This window comes from Bubalus kerabau, chromosome 21 (genome assembly GCF_029407905.1).
Source record: "Bubalus kerabau isolate K-KA32 ecotype Philippines breed swamp buffalo chromosome 21, PCC_UOA_SB_1v2, whole genome shotgun sequence".
NCBI classification, from domain to species: Eukaryota; Metazoa; Chordata; class Mammalia; order Artiodactyla; family Bovidae; genus Bubalus; species Bubalus kerabau.
In genome coordinates, this window is record NC_073644.1 from 10,193,827 (window position 1) to 10,206,884 (window position 13,058).

Genomic DNA, 13,058 nt, shown 5'->3' on the forward strand with positions numbered 1-13,058 from the left:
TTTGAAAAGCCAGGAAAAAAACTAAGTGGGTAGAACTCTTGAGAGAGAGACATAAACAATTCTTTACCAATAGAATTTAATAGTGTCCACAGAGCCTCCTTAACCACCTTTCCCAGCAAGCCTCCACTGCCTCATAGTACATCAAAACATAGACCTAGACTTATGGTTGCAAGGGTGGAAGAATGTGCAGGAAGGGAGAGTTAGGGAGTCGGGATGGACACGTACACACTGCTATATTGAAAACGGATCACCAACAAGGAACTGCCGTAGAGCACAGGGAACTCTGCTCAATGTTACGTGGCAGCCTGGATGGGAGGGGAGCTCGGGAGAGAATGGATACATGTGTATGTATGGCTGAGTCGCTCTGCTGTCCACCCGAAACTATCACAACCCTGCTAATCTGCTATACTCCAATATAAAATAAAAAGGTTTTTTAAAAGATATATCCAGGACCTAGTCATTTGTAACTTTGTAGGTGGTGGATTAAAGTTTTAAAATTGAGCCAAGAGATGGCCTAAAATTAAGCTGGAGGTTAAAGGGAATTGAGGGTGGGCGTGAGGATGGCGATCCTGAAACACAGGATCGAGACCAGAGCTGCCTGGTCCATCCAGACAGCGCCCTTGGTTTGTGGATGGTCCCCAAAGCCTGAGAGTCTCGTGTGTCAAGTCCCTTGGGTACAAGTCTGGGAGGTTTGGCAGGTGAGGTGTAGTAAAAGTATTTTTGACTTAAGGACAGATTTTATTTTCTTGGGCTCCAAAATCACAGCAGTTGGTGACTGTAGCCACAAAATTAAAAGATGCTTGCTCTTTGGAAGAAAAGCTATGACAAATCTAGACAGCGAGTTAAGAAGCGGAGACATCACTTTGCCAACAAAGATCTGTCTAATCAAAGCCATGGTTTTTCCAGTAGTCATGTACAGATGTGCAAATTGGACCATAAAGAACACTGAGCATCAAGGAATTGATGCTTTTGAAATAGGGTGCTGGAGAAGACTCTGGGGAGTCCCTTGGACAGCAAGGAGATCAAATTAGTCAAACCTAAAGGAAATCAACCCTGAATATTCATTGGAATGACTGATGCTGAAGCTGAAGCCCCAATACTTTTGCCAGCTGATATGAAGAGCTGACTCATTAGAAAAGACCCTGATGCTGGGAAAGATTGAGGTCAGGAGGAGAATAGGGCGACAGATGGTGAGATGGTTGGATGGCATCACTGACTCAATGGATTTGAATATGAGCAATCTTCAGGAGATAGTGAAGGACAGTGAAGCCTGGAGTGCTGCAGTCCATGGGGTCACAAAGAGTTAGACACAACTCCGAGACTGAACAATACCACTACCACCATCGGAGTCGATGAATATCTGTATTATATGAGCCACAAAATTAAGAGAAACAAGTATAGCTTAAATCTAGCCAAATGAGATTAAGATCAGTATTGATTATAATCAGTTACTTAAAATTTGAGAGCAATTTGAAAATGAAGGGTAAAGAGCACTTATCCTATTAATATACACTATTATACTCTTCATTTTACTTTTTAAATTCCATGAGATCACTTGATAGATTAAACAAAATACTGGAAGAATGAATTCCTTGGACAATGGCATTGTTAGCAAAGGAAGCTAGGAAAAAAAAAACAAATGACACAGAGAGTCTGAAGCAGTGGGGTTCATCTAACACCACATAATGGAGAGGGAATGGTGACCAAGGAGGTCACATTTAATCCACTTGTCTGTTCATTCCAAGGTTACTGATTGATTGTGTGCGGGGGTCTGGTGAATTAGACAAATGAGAGCAGGTTGGCATTTCAGCAGGATGATTGGCTTCCCTGAAGAAAGAGGGTGGGGGTCTTCCCTGGTGGTCCCGAGGCTGAGACTCTGCACTCCCAATGTGGGGTCCAGATTAGGCTTTCCTGGTGGCACCAACACTTTTATATATTTTTTCATATATATATATATATGAAAGTCACTCAGTCATGTCTGACTCTTTGTGACCCCATGGACTATACAGTCCATGGAATTCTCCAGGCCAGAATACTGGAGTGGGTAGCCTTTCCCTTCTCCAGGGGATCTTCCCAACCCAGGGATCGAACCCAGGTCTCATGCATTGCAGGCAGATTCTTTACCAGCTGAGCCACAAGGGAAGCCCAAAAATATATATTATATTTCAAAAAGAGCATGAGGACGTAAGATTGGAAGCAGAAGTAGTTGGAGGCTGCCTCAATAATCCTGGGCAGACACAACAGAGCCTGAACTTCCTGATGACCCAGAAACAGACAAACTCATGGGGTAGCTACCTGTCAGGTAGACTCGGCTCCTTTGCAAAGATTATTCCTACAATCAGGAAGAGAAACTCCAGCTGTCTCCACCAAAGAACACTTCTTGAGATAAGGTTATAATAATGGTAGTTGAAATTAAAGTGCTTCTACACTCTCCATCCGTGTAGCAATAAAGCAGCTCAGAGTGTCCGTTCAAATCTTAGCTCTTCACGCTAGCTGTGTGACCTTGGAAAAGTTCCTAACCTCTCTGTGCCTCCATTGCATGGACAGTTTTATAAGGATTAAGTGAGTTAATTGTATGTCCCTGACCCCATGCACTTTTGTGTCTAATCATTTAGTAAGATCAATCAACTCGCATTCTCAGACAGCAGACACGCCAGGCCATTGATACTACATTATGCTGCACCTGCTCATTTTTAATCTGTGGTGTCCCCAGGGTACAGGTCAGCTCCTGGCACACCTGAGAAACCAACTGAGACCCGGCTGAAGGTCAGCTCAAAGGCCTCACCTAACCACACCTGCAGAGAAGGCGATGGCACCCCACTCCAGTACTGGGGCCTGGAAAATCCCATGGGCAGAGGAGCCTGGGGGGCTGAAGTCCATGGGGTCGCGAAGCGTCAGACACGACTGAGCGACTTCACTTACACTCTTCACTTTCGTGCATGGGAGAAGGAAATGGCAACCCACTCCAGTGTTCTTGCCTGGAGAATCCTAGGGACGGGGGAGCCTGGTGGGCTGCCGTCTATGGGGTCGCACAGAGTTGGACACGACTGAAGCAACTTAGCAGCAGCAGCAGCAGCACCACACCTGAGTATCGCCCTGCCTGCCTCTCAGACTCTAGCCGTCCTGATGGGAGCCATTAGTCATGTATTCCTAACCACCACTCGTGATGGGCCAATTTACTTTTTTTCCCCAAATGTTAAACTATTTATTTTGTATTGGGGTATAGCCGATTGGCAAATGCTGTGTAGTTTCAGGTGAACAGCGAGGGGACTCAGTCATTTATATACGTTCTTCCTCAAGGGAATTCCCTGGTGGCTCAGACAGTAAAGAATCCGCCGGCAATGGGGGAGACCTGGGTTCGATCCCGGGGTCGGGAAGATTCCCCTGGAGAAGGGAATGGCAACCCACTCCAGTATTCTGGCCTGTAGAATCCCATGGATGGAGAAGCCTGGTGGGCTACAGTCCATGCAGTCGGAAGGAGTTGCAAACGACTGAGTGACTTCACTTTCATGTTCATTCTTCCTCAAACCCTACTTCCTATCCAGGCTGGCACGCAACACTGAGCAGAGTTCCCTGTGCTATACAGTAGGTCCTTGCAGGTTATCCATTTCAAGTAGAGCAGTGTGTACAGGACCTTCCCAAACTCCCTAACTATGCCTTCCCCCCGGCAACCATAAGTTTGTGTTCTAAGTCTGTGAGTCTCTTTCTGTTTCGTGAGTAAGTTCATTTGTACCATTTCTTCTCAGGTCCCACATATAGGGATGTCATACGGTGTTTCTCCTTCTCTGTGGACCTACTTCACTCAGTCTGACACTCTCTAGGTCACGATGGGCCAGTTCAGAACACGACTGTGTGGACAGTGGTTTAACCTCTCAGGTTGCTTGATTACACTGGTGTGATTTGTTCAGTGTTTATACTTTGCTGTTCCAGCAGGAGGGTCCATGTCTTCACTGCTTTCAAATGTTACCTAGAGCCCTCTTCCGTGCTCCAGGGAACCGGAGCAGCTCCAGAAGTCTGCGCTGCCTTAGCCCCTGTGGGTCCCTGCCTGTCCATCCGAGCCTCGTCACTCCAATGACACTGGGACCAACCTTCTGCACAGTTAAGAAATGGGGATGTTTCCCGTACTTCTCCCTAGCGATGAATAACATGAAACATAATTCATGACATTTAAATTTTGATTTTGTTGTTCTTTCTATTCAATCATGTCTTGTCTGACTCTTTGAGACCCCATGGACTGCAGCACGCCAGGCTTCCCTGTCCTTCATTATCTTCTAGAGTTTGCTCAGATTCATGTCCGTCGATTCAGTGATGCCATCCAACCATCTCATCCTCTGTCGTCCCCTTTTCCTCCCACCTTCAATCTTTCCCAGCATCAGGGTCTTTTCAAATGAGTCAGTTCTTCACATCAGGTGGCCACAGTACTGGAGCTTCAGCTTCAGCATCAGTCCTTCCAATGAATATTCAGGGTTGATTTCCCTTAGGATGGACTGGTTGGATTTCCTTGTTGTCCAAGGGACTCTCAAGAGTCTTCCCCAGGACCACAGCTGGAAAGCATCAATTCTTCGATGCTCAGCCTGTTAGCGGAAGTGCACTGACTGAAACTGCCCACCCTGGCCTGGCACCATAGGAACCATTCATGTGAGTTGTTTTACGACAGGAGGTCCTGGTGGGGAACACAGAACTAAGGAGCCACCGCCAACCGGAAGAGTTCGGGAAAGGTCAAAAGGAGACACCACGTGTCTGACCACCCCCGGGAATCCTCCTCTCTGGCATCCATCTTGGCTGAACAAGCCGTGCACCACCAGGAAGGACTCTGAGTCAGAGTGATTGGTGAGAGACAACCCGGAAACTAATCCCATCACCATAAAACCCGGGACTGCGAGCCACGTGACAGAGCAGTCCTCCTGGGTTCCCTTACCCTCATGCAGGGGCGCCCCTTCCCAACCAAGTTTCTTGCTTTGTCAGTTGGTGTGTCTCCTCAGACAATTAACTTCCCAGTGTTAGACAAGGATGATTTTTCGGGCCCTGGAAGGGCTCCCCCTTCTGCAACAAGCCTTCTTTATGGTCCAACCGTCACATCCATACATGACTACTAGAAAAACTGTAGCTTTGACTAGACAGATCTTTGTCGGCAAAGTGATGTCTCTGCTTCTTAATACACTAAGTTTGTCATAGTATATTTTAAATGATCATGAATCCTAATCTGTCCTATTAATTTTTATTGAATTCAGTGATATTGAGTAATGGTGCTTTGGGTTACTTTCTCACCCAAAATTTCCCTTTCATTATAAATAAGACCCTTTCTGAGCATGGGCTGGGACCTCTCCCACACCTCACAATGTAAGGGGGGTCCATCAGTCAGAGGCCCTCCGTCCTTACTCACAGGGACTTAGTAAGCACAGTAGCTAAATGGACCGTTTCACTGACATTGACAAATCAATGACAAATCTGTCACTTCACTGACGTCAGAGAAAACTGGTTTTCTTCATATTTTTTAACACCAATTTCCTCCAATGACTAAAAGTCCAGGGGAAAAAAATGAAGAGGAATATTAAAATGCATACAGGATCAAAGGCTACCTTAGCTTAAAGAATTAAACAGGTTTAAGCTAGGTAAACATTAACTTGGGAGGGTATGCATTTGCAGTAGACACAAATATTTAAAGGGTGAAGTCATCGGGATTGAGGAATTGTAAATGCAGGTAAATCACCAGAAGCAAACAAAAACTGAGATTCGTACATAGATCAATATCTCAACCATGAAGCTGATAGACTTATCAAACAGAATCTAGAAATACATGGAAAGGACAATGCATCTTGATTAAGTAAAATTGATAGCTAGAATCAGGACCCGTTTACTATTAGGATTTTAATTTAATTTACCACATTGAGAAAAAAATCAATATGATTATGTCATAACTAATCAATACAATTATCTCTATATATCTAGATGCTATGGGTTATATCTAGAAGCTATGCTATGGGCTTCCCTGGTGGCTCAGACAGTAAAGAATCTGCCTGCAATGCAGGAGATGCAGGTTTGATCCCTGGGTGGGGAAGATTCCCTGGAGAAGGAAATGGCAACCCACTCCAGTATTCTTGCCTAGGAAATCCCATGGATGGAAGAGCTTTGCAGGAGCTACAGTCTAGGAGTTTGCAAAGGGTCGGACACGACTGAGCAAAATAACACTGTAACACTGTCACTATCCACAGTGATTTTGAAGCCCGAGATAATAAAGCCTGTTACTGTTTTAAGTTTTTCCCTATTTGCCATGAAGTGATGGAACTGGGTGCCATGATTGAGTTTTTTAAATGTTGACTTTTAAGCCAGCTTTTTCACTCTTCTCTTTCACCTTCATCAAGAGGCTCTTATGGTCTAAGGACATCATATACTCTGCTCGGTTATTTTTTTTTTACTTTCTCAGGGAGAGCTTCTGGGGGAGGCTGAAGGACAGGCATGGGACAGGGAAGAAGAAAGTCACCAGCATGGTGTCAGCTCTGAGATGGGTATGTTCACTTACATTATTCTACTGGATTCATGGAAAGCCCGATAAGGGTGATGCTATTCTACATTTGCAGAGAAGTGAACTAAGACTCTGAGAACTGAAGGTAAAACGCTAACGCACGTGTGCCAGGCTGCAAACCCACGCTCAGTCACCACACTGCACTTTCACACACCAAATGCAGGCTCCCTGACTCTGCCAGCCTGGCTCGGAAGGCCAAAGGCTGGCTTTTCTCCACAGTCAGAGACTATTTTCTGTTTCAATATCCTATCTCCTCAATTCTAAGATTCACCATTTTTTCTTTCATTTTTAACATCTCTGAAATTAAAATGCATCTTATATTCACAAGGGCTCCCCTGGTGTCTCAGAGGGTAAAGAATCCACCTGCAATGCGGATTCAATCCCTGGGTCGGGAAGATCCCCTGGAGAAGGGGATGGCTACCCACTCCAGTATTCTTGCCTGGAGAATCCCATTGACGGAGGAGCCTGCAGGGCTACAGACCATGGGGTGGCAAAGAGGCGGACACGACTGAGCGACTTCACTTTATATTCACAAAGCTTTACAATTATACATGGCAGCATTTGTTCCTTCCCCAGTGATGTATAAAAGAACGGTGTGTCTTAGAATGGAGTGTTCCTAGAATGAGAGAGTAGGACAGCTTCCCTGAGCCACACACTGGGCTCTGAGGTCACAGGCAGAACTTCTCCACCCTTCCTCAGGAACCCATGCCAATGGTCATTTTTTTCAACATCAGGAAATATGTCTTATGCGCAACCTAAATCTCTCAGGCTACAGCTGAAGTTCCCGCCTGGCTTGGCTGTTAAAAGAGAATAGTCATCTCTCTTTTTTCTTCTTAGCACTTTTTGCTAAGCAGTGGGTTAGGAAGCTTGGAAGGATACAAACAAAGTGGAAGATGAGGCTTCTGCTCTCAAAAAGACCCAGAGAAAACCAACTGGGATTCAGGTAAGATAACACATGATTAAGGACCTAATTGTCACAGAGACCGCGGGGCAACTTATTTTAGTTTTGTTTTCAATACAGTCTCATCATTAAACTTCGTTCATTAAGCTTTTCAAAAGCTTTAAGGTAAAGAGACTTCCCTGGTGGTCTGGAGGTTAGTAATCTGCTTCCCAACACAGGGGACGTGGATTGGATCCCAGGTCGGGGAACTAAGATTCCACATGCCATGGAGCAGCTAAGCCCGTGACCCACAACTACTGAGCTGCGACCACAACTAGAGAGAAGCCTGCACAGTGCAACGAAAACCATATGCAGCCAGAAATAAAATAAATCAATATTTTTTAAAGCTTATGTAGAAATATCTTTGCATCAAGTAAGCTAGTGTAGTGGATCCAGTCGTTCCCCCCAAGAGCCGTGTTTAAGTCCTAACACCATGTCCCCCATTTGGAAATAGAGTCTTTGCAGATGTGAGCAAGTTAAAATGAGGTCATCCTTGATTAGAGGGGGCCTTACATCCAATGACTTTATACCCAAAAAAAGTAGAGAGTGATTTGAATACTGAGACCCAGAAGGAGGCACACAGAAGAAGGCCACGTGAAGATGGAGGCAGAGGTTGGGGTGACGCAGCTGCAAGCCAAGGCACCCCAAGGATGACCAGGAGGCCCCCAAAGCTGGGAAGAAGCAAGGAAGGATTCCTCCCTAGAAACTTGAGAGCAGAGGTCCCCTACCCCCGGGATCTGATGTCTGATGATCTGAGCTGGAGCTGATGTAATAACAATAGAAATAAAGTGTACATACATGTAATGTGCTCGAATCATCCTGAAACCATGGGCTTCCCAGGTGGCCTATCAGTGCAGGAGGCTTGAGGGACTTGAATTCGATCCCTGGGTCAGGAAGATCCCCTGGAGAAGGAAATGGCAACCCACTCCAGTATTCTTGCCTGGAGAATCCCATGGACAGAGGAGCCTGGTGGGCTACAGTCCATGGGGTCACAAAAGAGTCAGACACGACTGACCATGTGATAGATGGAGAGATGAGATCTCTAAGTCATAGCTGATTTTTTTAAAGAGTTTGTATAGATCATTGTATCATGTATTGCTAAGAACACATTTTCTGTTAAAGAAGAACATTACGAAACCGTAGTAACTCTAGAAGGCTATAGACAGTATTGCAGAACATAGAGATTTTTAGCCAATAAGAACCTTGAGGATCATAATCCCAGTATGAACCATTTGAGAATACTGAAGTCACAGAAAATAGAGACTTAAACTCGCCCCTCCCCAGAGAAGAGGAAAGACTCCAGGGGGAAGGGAGCAGGCAGAGCGCATGCTGATTTCAAAGCAAGGAACAAGAGAAGACAGTGGGCCCCATGCAGATGAAAAGAAAGCTTCCTAAGCGTAAAGACCACCTCTAATTTAGCATGGCACTGTGAAAAGAGGCCCTTTCTGGGTGTCAGACAGAACTAAATTCAAAACCCCCATTAGCCACTTAACGAAAGCTGTCATCTTCACTTATTTAAGTGGGCTAAGATCCGTCCTCTTCACATGGACTGCAGGGATGATGTCAGAACTCAGTAAGGAGCAAGGGGTACCTAGGTTCCCTGCCTGTGTGGTACCAGGCGCCAATGATTCCCAGAGCCAACTTCATGAGACAGGACCTTGTTATCCTTGTCGCCCAGAGTACACTGAGGTTTAGACGAGCAAGGCGCACGCTCACAGTGACACAGACGGTGAGAGGCGGGGCGAGGACAGCCTAACTCCACAGCAGCCCTCCTCTGTCTTTTGAATCCTGACCCTCAAAATATGCTGCTCCATCTCACCTACGAGGCATCGCCCTGAATCGCCGCCACCACTGAGAGCAACGCAGTGAAGACACCCGCTGTGTCCGGGGAACAGTCTACTCTGTCTTCACACCCTCGGTCCTGACCAGGATGACAGACACACAGCAAGTGTCTGTTAAGGGAATAAACTAACAAGGGAGGTGGGCAAAACGTGGGCTTTCAGGGTCTCGCCCATGAGACAGAGAAGGAGAGATTTGATGAGAAACGGCTCTGCGTTTGTCAAGTAACGCAGTCCAGTTTAAAACATCCACTGCGGGAAGTTCCCTGGCAGCCCTGTGGTTAAGACTCTGTGCTTCCACTGCAGGGGGCTCAGGTTCGATCCCTGGTCAGGGAACTAAGAGCCCAAACGCTGTACGGGACACCAAAAAAAACAAAAACGCTGCATGTGACAGCCAGGTCGGACAGCTCAGTGGTGGCACAGAGGACGCAGGACACAGCCCTGCCCTCTGAGAGCCACATGCAAGGTTGTGAAGGGCCGCGCACAGACGCGTAAGTGATTCACACACATACACAGTGCTCAAGGCTAATTATTATCTGAGGGATCCATAATGTAAATATATATCTTCATTTTATGGGGGAAAAACATGTACAAAGAAAGTGCTGAAAATCATTTCTGTTCAAAAAATAAAAGGGAATATGTAGATGATATATATATATATATATATATATATATACACGCTCATTTTTACAGAGAAAGACCTGAGACGCAAAGGTCTTGGGTGACCTGTCACCTCTCGCACAGGAGGCCCGTGCTGAGAAGGCCCGCGACGAGCGGTCCAGGAGGCTGTCACGTTGCGTTCAGGTCACACGCGTTGCCAACGCCTGAGTCTGGCCTGTCCCTCCCGTGCAGCAAGGTTACGGGCTGACACAATTTGTTCCAATGGCTTCACCAGGGACAAAGGGCAGACGTTTGCACAAATAAATAAACCTCAGGCTTGATATCTTGTTTCTATCCAAAGCCAAAGACCCCTTGTCCTTTTGTCCCTGGGGCAATCTTGCAATAATTTTTCATTTGTTCCTTTGCCTGTTTTGTATCACACTAGGTTCCTGTCCCGGAGAAGGCGATGGCACCCCACTCCAGTACTCATGCATGGAAAATCCCATGGACAGAGGAGCCTGGTAGGCTGCAGTCCATGGCGTCGCAAAGAGTTGGACACGACTGAGCAACTTCACTTTCACTCTTCACTTTCATGCATTGGAGAAGGAAATGGCAACCCACTCCAGTGTTCTTGCCTGGAGAATCCTAGGGATGGGGGAGCCTCATGGGTTGCCATCTATGGGGTTGCACAGAGTCGGACACAACTGAAGCAACTTAGCAGCAGCAGCAGCAGCAGGCTCCTGTCCATGGAGTTTTCCAAGCAAGAATGCTGGAGTGGGTTGCCATGTCCTCCTTCAAGGGATCTTCCTGACCCAGGGATCAAACCGACGTCTCCTGCCTGGTAGGTGGATTCTTTTCCGCTGAGTCACCTGGGAAGCCCCACTGGGAGCAATCTTGGTGACGCTCCGCCTGGCGGGACAGAGACCTGTCCTCTGGTCTGCGTCACTGCGGGGCCATGGGGACCTACAGATGGAGACCCCTTTCCACTGGGTCTTGTTACCCTCCCCAGTTGCTGCTAAGCTGACTTGTCTGGTTTTGTTCTCTGTCCTTGTACTGTGGCTTTTGCTTCCTGGCAGGGGCCTGTTTTTCTTTGCTTAGATCTACTTTTGTTAACACATTCTTATAGTCAAATGTCTATATTTTATTTTCCTTCCCCTGCATAAACAGCAGGACCTGGAGGAGAATGCAAGCTTTCTGATTTCAGATTATAAATTCTTTCTAGTCTACTCCAAAGTTTCTGGATACATTACACGGATTTTGTAAGAAACAATCAGTGAATATGTATTGAGTACCAAGCTCCCTGCTCAAGAGAAATATCAATAACCTCAGATATGCAAATGATACCACCCTTATGGCAGAAAGTGAAGAATAACTAAAAAGCCTCTTGATGAAAGTGAAAGAGGAGAGTGAAAAAGTTGGCTTAAAGCTTAACATTCAGAAAACAAAGATCATGGCATCCGGTCCCATCACTTCATGGCAAATAGATGGGGAAACAGTGGAAACAGTGTCAGACTTTATTTTTCTGGGCTCCAAAATCACTGCAGATGGTGACTGCAGCCATGAAATTAAAAGACGCTTACTCTGTGAAAGGGAAGTTGTGACCAACCTAGACAGCATATTAAAAAGCAGAGACATTACTTTGCCAACAAAGGTCTGTCTAGTCAAGGCTGTGGTTTTTCCGGTGGTTGTGCATGGATGTGAGAGTTGGACTATAAAGAAAGCTGAGTGCTGAAGAATTGATGCTTTTGAACTATGGTATTGGAGAAGACTCTTGAGAGTCCCTTGGACTGCAAGGAGATCCAACCAGTCCATCCTCAAGGAGACCAGTCCTGGGTGTTCATTGGAAGGACTGATGCTGAAGCTGAAACTCCAGTACTTTGGCCACCTCATGCGAAGAGTTGACTCCTTTGAAAAGACACTGATGCTGGGAAAGACTGAGGGTAGGAGGCGAAGGGGACGACAGAGGATGAGATGGTTGGCTAGCATCACCGACTTGATGGACATGAGTTTCGGTAAACTCCGGGAGTTGGTGATGGACAAGGAGGCCTGGTGTGCTGCGGTTCATGGGATCGCAAAGAGTCTGACATGACTGAGCGACTGAACTGAACTGAACTGAACTCCCTGCTCAAGGATCTTTTAGTCAAGTGGGTAAAGCAGACATACAAGCGGACAATCGGCTGTAACATCATGTGTTAAATCAGGTGCTGAGAAAGCACAGAATACGATGGGGACACCCAAGGTGTGCTCCTGACCAATCTTGATAATGAGGCCAGGTTAACACAGAGCTGGCAAAGAGGATGGTTTGATGTTTGGAGCAGTGTGGTCCAAACAGTAAAGAGAGCTCAACCGAAAGCTGTAAACATTTGCTCATCCTGACAGGTCGGGACATTTGACAGAAGTGAAGTTTAGGGACTTCCCTGGAGGTCCAGGGGCTGAGACTCTGTGCTCCCGATGCTGGGGGCCCAGCCTCGATCCCTGGGCAAGGGAACCAGATCCTACACGCCACCACTGAGACCCTGCACAGCCAAATAAATACATGTGAGAAGAAAAAGAAGCAAAGTTTGGAGTTTCTGTGGGTGACAGCGGGAGTCACTGTCACTCCAAAAAGGAGTTCAAAAGGATGTGAAAAGAGACTCAACAAAAGGAGATGATGTATAAAACACAATCCCCCGGGTTCAAGATGTTCATCACCTCCTGGGCAAGAGAGATAAATCATTACAGCACAATTAGCTGAGTTCTAAACACAGTGCAGACAAGCGGTTGGGGCCCAGAGGAGGAAACCATTAGCGCTGCCTGGGGGAGAAGAAAGAAAGGCTTCGCGTGGGAGAGAGTTGAGCAAAGTGACCGATGGGTGGGTGGCAGCCAGTCCTGGCAGATGAGGTAGACCCTCCCGGGCAGCTGGGACCAAGACAGGCACCTCCAACGCCAAATTGCATTAGCCAAATGTTTTGCCATTGTCTCTACATTATCCTGTTAGAGATACTGAATGTTAGATGGTAATTCACAGCCCTCTTTTCAAGGAGTCTGAATGTTTACAGAGCGCTCCCTACCTCGTGCATTCCAGAAACAAAAGGAGCTTTCAAAACACACTTTCAGAAGTATTTGCGGTACCAGGACTCTCTGCTCATTTCTGGAGGCTGTGTTTGTGGAATAACCA